Genomic DNA, 13,815 nt, shown 5'->3' on the forward strand with positions numbered 1-13,815 from the left:
ACTGTACACAGCCGGTGTCACTCGCTTTCCAGGGTATCCATGGGAAACGATCACAATAATCCCTGGCAGCCGGGATGACATTTACCTTACGCCGATCGTAGGTGGTCGGACCCCTTACTGGCAGCCGTTACAGATCAGACAAGGTGGCGGGTCACGGAGGGCAGAGCGAGCTTCTGGTTCTGGACCTAATTATTTTATAAAACACTTATTTCTGTGAATATGATACAATCGGTGTGAGGCTAAAGAAGAATCCAAAGTGTTCTTGGTCTAAATCTCCCTCTTTGCCCATAGAAGTCCGTGGAAACGTGGCCTGTAGGTGGTTTGGGGCAAATGAGTTGGGGGCACTTCTGACCGACAAGATGGTGGACCAATGAGACAGATCAGCCTTGTTGGTCAAACATTGATTGGCTGCTTTGGGGAGTCGGTGACATTCTCCGAGGCAATGTCACTGTCAAAGTGGGGGGTCCAGGGCCGGCAGCACCAAGACCCTTTCAGCATGTGAATTTGGCTAACCTCAGGCACGTGGCGGGCGTGTATCTGATCCGAAGAGGGCTATTCCTGCTCTAAATGGCATCCACTGTGGTTTTGTCTTCTAAAATTACCCCCTTTGAAGGCAGTGAATGATATAATCTGACAGGTAACATCCCCGGACCACCTGAATACCCCGTGTACAAAGGGACCCTCTGTTTTATTTGGATACCGATCTGAAAGCCGCACACCTGCTCCATGATACGAACCTCTTGTCCTGTTATTGAGTTTAATCGCAATCAGTGAGAGATGGAGCTGGATCTGTCCTCACCCGTCCCACCGCCTGGGACTCGTCTTCATCATGGACACGGCCGCCCAGCTGGGACTCGGCGGGGAGGAGATGAAAGAGAGCCGCACCTGGCTCGCCGGCTGCTAACATTTTAATATAAAGCATAATTGGCAGCATAAAAGGCTTATATTCAATGTATAGATTTGGGGGTGGGTCACGAAACTGATGCATGATATCTGGTATTTCTCCTATCAGAATTAGATGATTCTTTAACTCTTTCAGTAATTATGACATTCAATGAGTTAAAGTAAAAAATTTATTTTTCAATGATACAAAGGAAATGTCTGGTTCTGAGTAAAAACTCAGGGCCCCCAATTCTTACAGAACAGCCATCTGGGGATGAGACATAGTCCTCACCAAACCCTTTACTGGGGATGAACATCCAGTAGACTTCCCTTTAGCCCTGAGCCCAACACAGAGCCTCATGCAGCACCTTCCTCCCCTGCAGATCTCTGTGCTGGCTCCTCCCCTGAAGATCTCTGTGTTATCCCCTCCCCTGCAGATCTCTGTGTTATCCCCTCCCCTGCAGATCTCTGTGTTATCCCCTCCCCTGCAGATCTCTGTGTTGTCTCCACCTTTGCAGATCCCTGTGCTGGCTCCTCCCCTGCAGATCCCTGTTCTGGCTCCTCCCCTGCAGATCCCTGTGCTGGCTCCTGCCCTGCAGCACAGCTCTTTTACAGGTTTCGTGGCTGCTTTCTTTCTGTTTCATGCCTTGCGTCTCCCAAAGCATTGGAAGGAATTATTACAGAGACCCAGGTTACGGGTTATTTTAAACAGTTGTGGCCCCAGAAAACACTGATGACTCCTTGCGATATAAGATGTTTTTATCATGAAGCTTCACCGTCCCTTTCACCACGTCTTTAATAATTTCATGTCTGACGAGTGTTTGTTTTCAGGAACATCAGCCCCACGTATGACTCCCGTCTTGACTTTTGGAGGTCAGGGGTGAAAGCGCTTTTATTTCAGAAAGACGCAAAGGGATATCGCTGAGGATTCCGTCCTGTAAACAGACTCTTCCCTTTCGGAACGTAAATCTACTTCGTTATATGATTGTTTTGCTGGCAGGAAGTAAATTTGTCGCACGTCAGAGGTGTGAATGTGTTTTGCGGAGCAAGGTGTTCCAGATTCACGGCCAAATCGCACGTCCGCGCTCTGCTGGCCGGCCAGTGAGTGTACGAGCCACGCGGTCACGGATCGGAGAGAACAAGGATTTTCACTGGACTTCATTCTCAAAATGAACGATATCACATGGGTAATAATCGAGTGTCAGCGGTACATCTCCCGTGTTATCGCCATGGAAAGCCCATTCCGAGGACACGTTACCCGCGTGGCACCGTGGTACGGCCTGACAGCCCGCACTGTGTTCTCGGCTCCGACACTCACGCGTTAATAATCTACAGATCTGGGCATTTCCGCCCGTAGATCCAAGTTCAATGTCAAAAAAACAGTTTCACGGTGAAATCATTATCTTGCGGCTGCAGTTTCCCCGCTGAAGTGGCATTTTCCACGTTCCAGCACCCCCTTTCCTGTGCTATTGTTCCAGGAGAATGTCAGCAGCGCTGGAACCCGCTCCTGAGAATGTCTTATTTTGGTTACTTTATCATTCGAGGGGTTAATCTGCGTTATGGCTCTCCAGACATAACAGGGAAGTCCAGATGCAGAGCGACTTTATTTTGGCCACGGAATGTGTGTTTACCTGCGTACGGGGCAAAGAAGCAGAAGGAGAGAGAGAGAAGCTTCACTGATTCCGGGTAACGGCCCCCCGGACGCCGGATCTTACATTGGCGCAACATGAAGACTCTCCATAGATTTCCGACAGGAGCCGACCGCAAAGTCAACCACGCGGCTTTTTTGGATGAAACCATTTCAAAGTTCTCTCCGACCGTTTTGGGTAAATATTTGTCTTTCACAAACGGCCTTTGATTTTCAGATTTCTGTTTTATGAAAATATTGGTGTAAATAATTTCACAAATCCGCGTTGGTCTTGGAGCAGAAGACTTGGGTGTTTGAAGGAATGTCCTAATGAAGCAGCGTGCGCAGACCTCAAGAGATGAAAGTGAGGTCTTCATGGTGGAGGAATGCGTGGGCCGGACAGGAGCCTCTCACGTGTGCCCAGCGACACTCATTTACATCGCTTCGTGGAGCTCCCTGGACCACAGCGATTCAAGCGATGTTCATTCCTGAGACTCCGCGCCATCACCCACAGAAATACTTCACGCTCACCACCCCGTATTCCCAGCGCCTTCCGTCAGCCATCCTTTCATCCAGGCATTCCAAAATGGATTCCCACCACTCCACTTGATGGGCCACTCAAGGAGCCGTACTCCAAAGTCCATTGGAAACCCATCTTCACAATGAACCTCGGATATCATAGAAATAAGGCCACCACCTAGATCTCTTGCTCTTTCTGGGGCCACCGCAGCAAATCATCTTCTCAACCGGGGGGGGGGGGTTAGGTCCTGGGTGCCACGACAGATTTCAGCTCTCGACGACAAAGTCCTTTTATCTCCGTCCACAGCCCTGCGTTCGTTGAGGACATCATGGAAAGCTGATAATAATGGTGACGGGACGCTGCGTTTGAATGTTTGTTTTTATCGAGTGCCTGGGTCTTTACGTATTTAGTTTTCAATAAACGTGTTGATTGGGGAAAATATTTAAAATGTGTGCACAGCTGCCGAGCTTGTAACACGCTACACGCTACACGCAACGCGCACCCTTCATTCTGTTAGCACTCGATTCTTCCTAAAGCGCGTTGTTAATGGATTGCAGGTAGGATGGAGCTCAGAGAACCAGTAATGGGGTTAAATCCTCCACGAGGGCTACAAGTAATTCGGGTGACGAGGAGGCGTAAGGCTGCGGACCGTTAGAAATCGGCTTTAAAGACCTTCTGGGCGGCCATGACATTTATCATCCAAACGAGCCCCTTTGCCGTTTCCAGTTGGTCCAACAGAGCAGCTCCCCTGGGCGAAAGCAAACCACGGGATCTGGTTGGCCCAACTGAAACGTAGGGACTGGAAAAGGAAGGACGTCAGGATGGAGGGTACCATTCCTTACCGTAAAGGGGTACTTGTAAACTTGTGAGGTGCCCCAAATCAGAGGGTCCTGCTCGGGTCCCACGCGTTCCACTTGGGGTTCAATGGTTTCCACTGACGCTATGTGCGTAACATTACCCACGGTACATGCATTGCGTGCTCAGCGTATACCGCGACCTTACGACCAGACAGAGGACGGGGGCCGTGGTGGGAATGATGCGTGATCGCGATATCGCAGTGAATTCTTTGCTCTTTTGGTTACATTGTCTGTTATTTCCTTTCCTCCGCTCTGTGCCGGGGAGACGGGCGATCAGCTCATCTTTCCAAACCGCTGAGGAATGCGATTATCCTGCGCAGGTACAGACTGCGGCTCTCGTGGACAGGCTGAATACACTCGCTAGCAGATAAAACTGTATCAGACCCCAGAAGCCAACAGGCGTCCCGGCAGATGGTCTGCGGAACGCGGCGGCCGTGTTTTCTGTAACAATACAGCCAGGAGCAGATACTAGAGATAAAAGTCCAACAACATGCGCTGCGTGGAAACATTTCCTAATGTTTTCCATCGCTCGGGTACAAGAGGCTTCATGACGCTGGGATTCTGGGGAAACGGCGCGTCTTCCATTAATAATTCTGTGTTTACAGCGGGCGGCGCGTTACTGCAGCGAGTGCCAGCGGGATTAATCACAATAAGGAGCGCTAAACCTCCCAAGAGCAAAAGGGTCCGACGAAGACCACGAAACTGTCCCTGAGTAACCGCGGGCACACACGCTGCACGCACACGCTTACGCCACGGTTATGGCGGGTTCTGACACTCCCTGCGCCCCCCCCGGACCTCTCCCCCCCAACAATGTCCCAATTCTCGGGGTAATTCCGTATGAAGGCAGTCGGCCCCAGCGCAGGTAACGGCGCAGCCTTTCGTTTGTCTCCTCTACAAACCCTGCAGCTGTCGGACATGTTGATGATGATGATGAAGATGTTGATGATGAAGATGATGTTGATGATGATGATGATGATGATGTTGTTGTTGTTGAGATGTTGGGGCCACCATCTCCACGAAGCGGATGATAGCCGGAGCTCTCCAAGGTCCTTAGCGGTGAAGACAGCGGTCACTCGGACCCTCAGCTCCCTCAGCTCCGGACGCGACCCAATAATAGCTCCTTTTCTGGAAGAACTCCTTCTTTTTTGCGATTCTTGTATGTATTGTATGGATTGTATGGATTGTATGTATTGTATGGATTGTATGTATTGTATGTATTGTATGGATTGTATGTATTGTATGGATTGTATGGATTGTATGGATTGTATGTATTGTATGGATTGTATGGATTGTATGGATTGTATGGATTGTATGTATTGTATGGATTGTATGGATTGTATGTATTGTATGGATTGTATTGTATTGTATGGATTGTATGGATTGTATGTATTGTATGGATTGTATGTATTGTATGGATTGTATGGATTGTATGGATTGTATGGATTGTATGTATTGTATGGATTGTATGTATTGTGTGGATTGTATGGATTGTATGTATTGTATGTATTGTATGTATTGTATGTATTGTATGTATTGTATGGATTGTATGGATTGTATGGATTGTATGTATTGTGTGTATTGTATGGATTGTATGGATTGTATGTATTGTATGGATTGTATGGATTGTATGGATTGTATGGATTGTATGTATTGTATGGATTGTATGGATTGTATGGATTGTATGTATTGTATGGATTGTGTGTATTGTATGTATTGTATGGATTGTATGGATTGTATGGATTGTATGGATTGTATGGATTGTATGGATTGTATGTATTGTATGGATTGTGTGTATTGTATGTATTGTATGTATTGTATGGATTGTATGGATTGTACGGATTGTGTGTATTGTATGGATTGTATGGATTGTATGGATTGTATGGATTGTATGGATTGTATGTATTGTATGGATTGTATGGATTGTATGTATTGTATGGATTGTATTGTATTGTATGGATTGTATGGATTGTATGTATTGTATGGATTGTATGTATTGTATGGATTGTATGGATTGTATGGATTGTATGGATTGTATGTATTGTATGGATTGTATGTATTGTGTGGATTGTATGGATTGTATGTATTGTATGTATTGTATGTATTGTATGTATTGTATGTATTGTATGGATTGTATGGATTGTATGGATTGTATGTATTGTGTGTATTGTATGGATTGTATGTATTGTATGTATTGTATGTATTGTATGTATTGTATGTATTGTATGGATTGTATGGATTGTATGTATTGTATGGATTGTGTGTATTGTATGTATTGTATGGATTGTATGGATTGTATGGATTGTATGGATTGTATGGATTGTATGGATTGTATGTATTGTATGGATTGTGTGTATTGTATGTATTGTATGTATTGTATGTATTGTATGTATTGTATGGATTGTATGGATTGTATGTATTGTGTGTATTGTATGTATTGTATGGATTGTATGTATTGTATGGATTGTATGGATTGTATGTATTGTATGGATTGTATGGATTGTATGTATTTTACCGCCCTTACTGTTCGGTGGATTGGACCCAGCAGCGGCTGAAAGGACAGAACGCAGACAAACATTTTTTCCGAATTAACTTCAAGGCCGGGGCGATATTTTTTTAGCCCAAATAACTGTGAAATCAGCGTTTCACTCGCGCCCCAAACAGTTCCTCTCCGTCGAGCCGGGCTGGAGACTCGCTATATCCCAGTATTTGTTCTGGAAGCCTCGCCGGGCTCTTCTCAATGTGTTTGGTGAGACCCAGACGGGGATTCTGTGCCCGCCTGGTGCCAGGGGCTCCGCATCCACTCTCCAGAGGCGGCTGGCGATGCGGTGGGCGAGATGTGGGCCCCGTCCAGTTTGTTATGGGGCTGCTCGTGCCCCCCGGATCTGCCCGGGTATCCCCAGGACGGGGTAACTGCAATTATCATCATCTATCACACGCAATGTCTGCCCCACAGGTGGGGGGGGGCAATTCCAGCCAAACGACCCAATCATGCAGCTCGCTGGGAGGGGGAAGAGACTCGCAGGCCGTTAATAGCGAATTAAAACGCTCACTTTAATGGAGGGACTAACGAGGTGTGTAATGCATGTGCGGGACATGCAGCCGTTGTGTGTATGTTGTATGTTTGGGGATTAGCAGTTACAATGTTTCCATTACACACATGAGCCTCTTAACCCTTTGTGTGCCAGAGGAACCCCCTCCCACCACCATCCGGAGCTGGGAGTCTGTGCACATTTTACATGCTTCAAGCAGGAGAGGAAGCCGGGGAGCCGAGAACACGCAAGGAGAACATGCAAGGAGAACACGCAAGGAGAAGACGCTTGGAGAACATGCAAGGAGAAGACGCTTGGAGAACACGCTTGGAGAACACACTTGGAGAACACGCTTGGAGAACACGCGGGACACAAACCCCTCATTTCTCAGACGCTTTGATGCTCAGGAGGAGAGGCATTGAGTTCTAGCAGCGCTTACAGAAATATCTCCGGCGGAGGAAGGGGAGAGCGGTGTTTGTGTGCCGGGGCTCCCGTGGAGTTATTACGCAGAGAGAGGGGTTATCAGCTTACACCGTGGCAGACTAACAGCAGGACACGTGGTGGGGCAACTGGACACATGGTGGGGCGCTGGCCCACGCTGGCCCACGCTGGCCTTGGTGACTTCCAACGGGTTACCACTTACAGAAGGGCTTTTACCCCGACAGCGGGGTCTCCTTCTAACCCGGGGGTCTCGGGGGGCCCTCCAAACCAGATTCCTCTCCTGCACATTTGTCCAGCTCTGGGCCCTGAAGCCTAAGGGGACTTTAACGAAATCTAAATTAAGGCCGAATGCACAGAAATCAGGTAAATCCTGGAATGTGGAGGCAACGAGGCCTCCCGGGCGCTGCGAGCTCCTCCAGTTCTGGACCTGGCCGTGGAGAAGACGTCGCCCTTTCTTGGACCTCTTCAGAGAATAATTCGCTCCTCCCTGTACTCTACGGACCGGGCAGCATCACCCGCCGGGACACTGGATATTTTATACATTGACTCCACGCTAAGCCTATGTGGAAGCCGCTACGTGTCACGCCGGGGTCAGTTTAACGCGCGTGGATTCCAGGAGACCACGGCAAATTCCACGTGACCACGCTGGCATCCGACGAGTGAAGCGGAGAGGGCGTCCTTTCCCCTGCCTCGGACCCCGGAGACCGCGTGTTTATCGTAGAATAAATGGGCTCGTATATTTATTCATACGGCCAGCCCGTAATTATTAGTCCCTGAGGCCCTGCGCGGCCGTGTCTGATTCAGGGCCAGAGCCACCGTCCGTGGATGCGGTGGGGGAGGGGAGGGAGGAATACGGTTAGCATGTCAGGAGTGCCAAAAACATTTCTAACGTTCCTCAAAAATGCCATTTTCGATGGTTTCCAGTAACGCCGAGCATGACATTCATTTCTGAAAACCGCACGGCGAGGGAAGCGCGAGTCCCGGGGGCCGACACGGATCCGGCTCACATTCTTAAGGAAGGATGGAAAAAAAAAACAACTCCGCTCAATAAATAAAGCTTCAGATTTGGGACTCTGTGGAATTTCGGAGAATTATACATTTTTGGCATTAAAAAGAGCTATTTCTGGGTGAAATGTGGATGCGAGGGACCCGGTCTTGTTTCTCTCCTTCCTGGGAGGGGTGCGAGTGAGCAGAGACGAGGGGGCTGCAGCGATGGGGGGGGTCTGCGGTATCTCCGAGGGGTTAATGCCCCTTTACCATTTGGGCTCGTTAATTTCTGAGCAATTCTGAAGATTACAAGGAATTTCGTGATGTTTTTTGCGGACAGTAAAGCAGCTGCCGCCGCTCGTCTCCTCCGCAGAGGTCAAATGATGAAGGTTTTTTACCAAAAAATTGCCCAATTTGTGCTTTCGCGCTAACGCCTGATGTTTTAAGGGCCGCGTAAAAGTCTTCGCGGCCCCTGGATGCAGAATTCACTGGCGATAGTTCATTAATCGGCGCTACGGAAGATGATGGCGCTATAAATAATATAATAATAATAATAATAATATAATAATAATAATAATATAAAATATATAATAATAATAATAATATAATAATAATAATAATAATATAAAATATATAATAATAATATAATAATAATAATATAAAAATAATAATAATAATATAAAATATATAATAATAATAATAATAATATAATAATAATATAATAATAATAATAATATAAAATATATAATAATAATAATATAATAATAATAATATAAAAATAATAATAATAATATAAAATGTATAATAATAATAATATATTAAATATAATAATAATAAGAATAATAATAACAAAGGCATTTTATTCCCATTTGACGAGGGTCCCGCACTTGGGGTTCTCATCATCCGCCAATAGAGTCACCCGCATCGAGCGTATAAACACCCCCAGTTCTTGGCTGGAATTCACACCTGAAACGAGACTTGTGGAGTGCTTTGAGACACTTGGCAGGGCTGTTTTCCGGCTGGGACAGGGTTAGCTCTGCACGTGAAGGACGGGGAAGTCCAATTACTGAGGAATGCGGAGGGCGATTTTGTATCGCAGCCAATTAATGCGAGTGTTACGGGGGGGGTCTGATTATTTACTTCCATGGAGCCCCTCGGTACAGAGCCGGGCCGGAAAATATAATAATAATAATAATAGTAACTTTAATAATAATAATGCTAACAATAATAAAATAATATTTTCACTTGTTTTCTCCTCATTTTCTCCTCGTTCTCCTCGTTTTCTCCTCGTTCTCCTTGCTTTCTCCTCGTTTTCTCCTCGTTCTCCTCGTTTTCTCCTCGTTTTCTCCTCGTTTTCTCCTCGTTCTCCTCGTTTTCTCCTCATTTTCTCCTCGTTCTCCTCGTTTTCTCCTCATTTTCTCCTCGTTCTCCTCGTTTTCTCCTCGTTCTCCTTGCTTTCTCCTCGTTTTCTCCTCGTTCTCCTCGTTTTCTCCTCGTTTTCTCCTCGTTTTCTCCTCGTTCTCGTTTTCTCCTCGTTTTCTCCTCGTTTTCTCCTCTCCCCGTTTCTCGTGGCGGTTTGCTGTCAGGGGGACTCGCGTGGTCTCTGGTTTAAAGACCCTCCTGATCCCCGCCGTGTTCTGACCCAGGTGTTGAGCTCCACTTGTTTGGAAAGACGCAGCTGGCGGCCATGGAGCCCCCGTCGATACGCAGCGTCCGTGGTGTTTGTGTCCCAAGGCCCCCCGCGTCACACGGATAATGTTCTGCGCACGGCTGGCTGTCCTCCTAACAGGTGGCCACTCGAGACCTCACTCCAGGAACATGCGCGAAGAAACAAAATGAACTCCCCGATGACCTCGAACAATTCCTAGGAAGAAGTAAAGATGCCGGCCAAATCTCCAAAGCCTTGTCGCGAATAGCAGATAGAGTAGTAGAGGCAGGGCACCTACACTGGAGATAGGTAATCTTAATAAGTGGGGGGGGGGCTTTCATTTCTTGAGCCCTCTAGTAAATAAGGTAAACCCCCCTGCAGACCCTCCGTCGATCCTATCTGACAGGGACCCCCCAAACCTTACAAAAAATGACTGCAGTTTTTCTGAAGTAATACTGCAGATTTTTGGACATGAAAAAACTGCAATACTGCACATTTACTGCACATTTACCGCACTTTTTTTTTTTTATATTGCAAACCTACAGTTGTACTTCAATATCCCGTAGCTTTATTGCATTTGTACTTCCGTAGAAAAATAACTGCAGTAAAACTGCAGTACAGTGAAGTACAAATGCAGTAAAACTGCTGTAAATGTGCAGTATTGCAGTTTTTTCATGTCCAAAAATCTGCAGTATTACTTCAGAAAAACTGCAGTAATTTTTTCGTAAGGGTAAACCTTTAGCATAAAGATCATTCACGCGCTGACCCATCCTGAGACCCCCAAGGACACGTATGATCTCTGGGTGGCGTATGATCTCTGGGTGACGTATGATCTCTGGGTGACGTGTGATCTCTGGGTGACGTATGATCTCTGGGTGGCGTATGATCTCTGGGTGACGTATGATCTCTGGGTGACGTGTGATCTCTGGGTGACGTGTGATCTCTGGGTGACGTATGATCTCTGGGTGACGTGTGATCTCTGGGTGACGTATGATCTCTGGGTGACGTGTGATCTCTGGGTGGCGTATGATCTCTGGGTGGCGTATGATCTCTGGGTGACGTGTGATCTCTGGGTGGCGTATGATCTCTGGGTGACGTATGATCTCTGGGTGACGTGTGATCTCTGGGTGAGGTGTGATCTCTGGGTGACGTATGATCTCTGGGTGACGTGTGATCTCTGGGTGACGTGTGATCTCTGGGTGACGTGTGATCTCTGGGTGACGTATGATCTCTGGGTGACGTGTGATCTCTGGGTGGCGTATGATCTCTGGGTGACGTATGATCTCTGGGTGACGTGTGATCTCAGGGTGGCCATGAAGCCCGTATTCTTATCATAAATGCATCTCACGGGGCTGCTTGGGGAAAATCCCCGTTCCAGAAAACGCTAGCGGAGATCGGACCCCTCCAGAGCGGGCGAGCGGGAAACGGGCGGAATTCTGCCGATTTCTCCAAATAACAAATAAAGAAATTCTGGAACAGTGGATCTGCCGCTCTCATACACAGTGCATGCGCGACATTTAGTGAACTGCGCCCGGGGAATGCTGAGCCTCCGCTGGCTTCGCCCGTCAGCCACGCCGGTCTCGTCCACGCCGCGTGTTTATTGAGTCAGACTGCGGAGATAAGAATAGCGATTGATGTAAGATCTGGAATCAGCGAAACGTTTCATCGCCCCCCCCCAGCTCCCCCCCCGCGGGGGCCACGTAAAGATAAGCCACGTCTGGAATCTTTTTCAGGGTTTCTTCGCGGATTAAACAATGAATGAGAATTTCCTGCCGCTTCCGCTGGAATTCCGTGGAATTATCGCTCGCTCAGGAATGCTCGATTAGTTACCCCATCTGGCCCCATAAAAGGACAGGCTGTGCGGGGGGCTCCACGCCGGGGCAGATCGGGGGCCGCTGTCCACACGCTGCTGATTCACACTTCCTCACTCGGAGGGGGGGGAGTCCAGGGGCAGCGAGGGAGACGCCGGGAGACACCTGACGGGCCGGGGGGGGCAGTCATCAGAGGAACATTCCGGACACGGAATACTTAGCATAACCAGCGCGGGGCGTCAGCGGGGCGTCAGCGGGGCGTCGGGAGGAATCACCCGCGGGGTATCAGAGCGGGGTATCAGAGTGGGGCTTCAGCGGGGCGTCGGGGTATCAGAGCGGGGCAGGGAGCCGTCCTGATATAAGCAGGCAGGGTTAAAGTGACCATCGCTCTGCTTACCTAAAGGTGTTACCTGTCTGACAGGTAGACAGCGGGAGTCAGAGGCCGCCCTCTAGTGGCCGCAATCCAAGGAACTTCTAATAAATGCAGGTTTCCAGGAATCCAGGCTCGTGGGTTGTTTTTTAGATTGCAAGCCCTTGAGCAAAATGATCGTCTGCCGATCCATTGAGCACCGCATTATAAAAACATAGCGCATGGCCAAGCATATCGTCCATCAGCCGCACGTACACCATCAGGCGGCCACTGGGCTTAGGGGCCCCGCTCCTAAATTGGGGTCATTACGGGCCCCGCTCCTAGGCTGGGGTCATTACGGGCCCCGCTCCTAGATTGGGGTCATTACGGGCCCCGCTCCTAGACTGGGGTCATTACGGGCCCCGCTCCTAGACTGGGGTCATTACGGGCCCCGCTCCTAGACTGGGGTCATTACGGGCCCCGCTCCTAGACTGGGGTCATTACGGGCCCCGCTCCTAGACTGGGGTCATCTGGGGTTGTAGCGCTATTGATGTGAGTTTCGGGACGTGATACTCCCAGGCGTGGCCCCTGCGCGTGATTCACCCGGAGAACGTGTTATTCATTCTCCCAAATTACCGAGATCAAAGCAGGAGCGTCCGACCCGCAGAGACGCGAGGCATCCTCCAACGGCTGACTCACAGAGTAGTGGATACCTTTAACCCCCGGCCCGCAGAAGAAGCCTTATACGGTCTGAAGGGTTTCAGCTTCTTATAAAGAGACTTGAGGTGGAACCCAATCCAAGCGGGGGCCACAATGGACCAAGACCCCCGTCTCCTTCTTCTGGGGTCTCCCTTCCTAATTCCAATCCGAACAGGAGCAGGAGGGCTGAATCCTCCCCAAAGAGGGCAAACACTGAGGACTTTAAGGGGCCGTCCACCCCGTCCACTAACGGGATAACACCACGGGGTCACAGACGGAATGGAAGGAAGTTTTTCTTTACTGAGAGGGGGTAGATAAGTGGAACAGCCTCCCAGCAGAAGTGGTAGAGGGTAATACCGTGGGGCCGATGTGCCGGCAGGTTCTGACATTTTCGGGTGAAATGACCTTTATATTGGTATAAATGCTCGGCGCATGCACAAGATAAGAGATAGCATATTTATAAGTCAGAGTGTGACAGACAAGCTGCAGCTTCCCACGCGGGCGAACGCGGTGATTCACCTCCGGAATCTCTTATCGTTCGCAAACATTTTCTTTCCTCGTGGGGGAGACCCCCGCGCCGCCTTTTTCATTTGAGTTCAGAAGGGCATCTTTCTCTTTGTACGACGCCGTGGAATACGTCGGCTCCTCGGAATCAGCGGAGGGGACGGGTAACTGTACCGCGTGTTAACCCGTTCAGGGCCGAAGAGCTGTAGCGGAGAGTCGTCCCTTCCAGCCCCTCCACGTGTCAGCCTCCCACCCCCGGCCTTCACACGGCCCCCCAGCAAGCGGCAGCAGAAATAACCCCGGCGCGCACAGGTGGGGTTTATTTAAAGCCTCGGCTTTCATGCGCTCAAGTTCATGAATCACGACACGGGGCAGGTCCGGCCCGGCACATCACAGCTTCACGTCCGGCACTGACACACAAACCTAGAACCCGCCGGCAGATCGGCCCCCGACGGCCCCCA

Source organism: Spea bombifrons, chromosome 8 (genome assembly GCF_027358695.1).
Source record: "Spea bombifrons isolate aSpeBom1 chromosome 8, aSpeBom1.2.pri, whole genome shotgun sequence".
NCBI lineage: Eukaryota > Metazoa > Chordata > Amphibia > Anura > Pelobatidae > Spea > Spea bombifrons.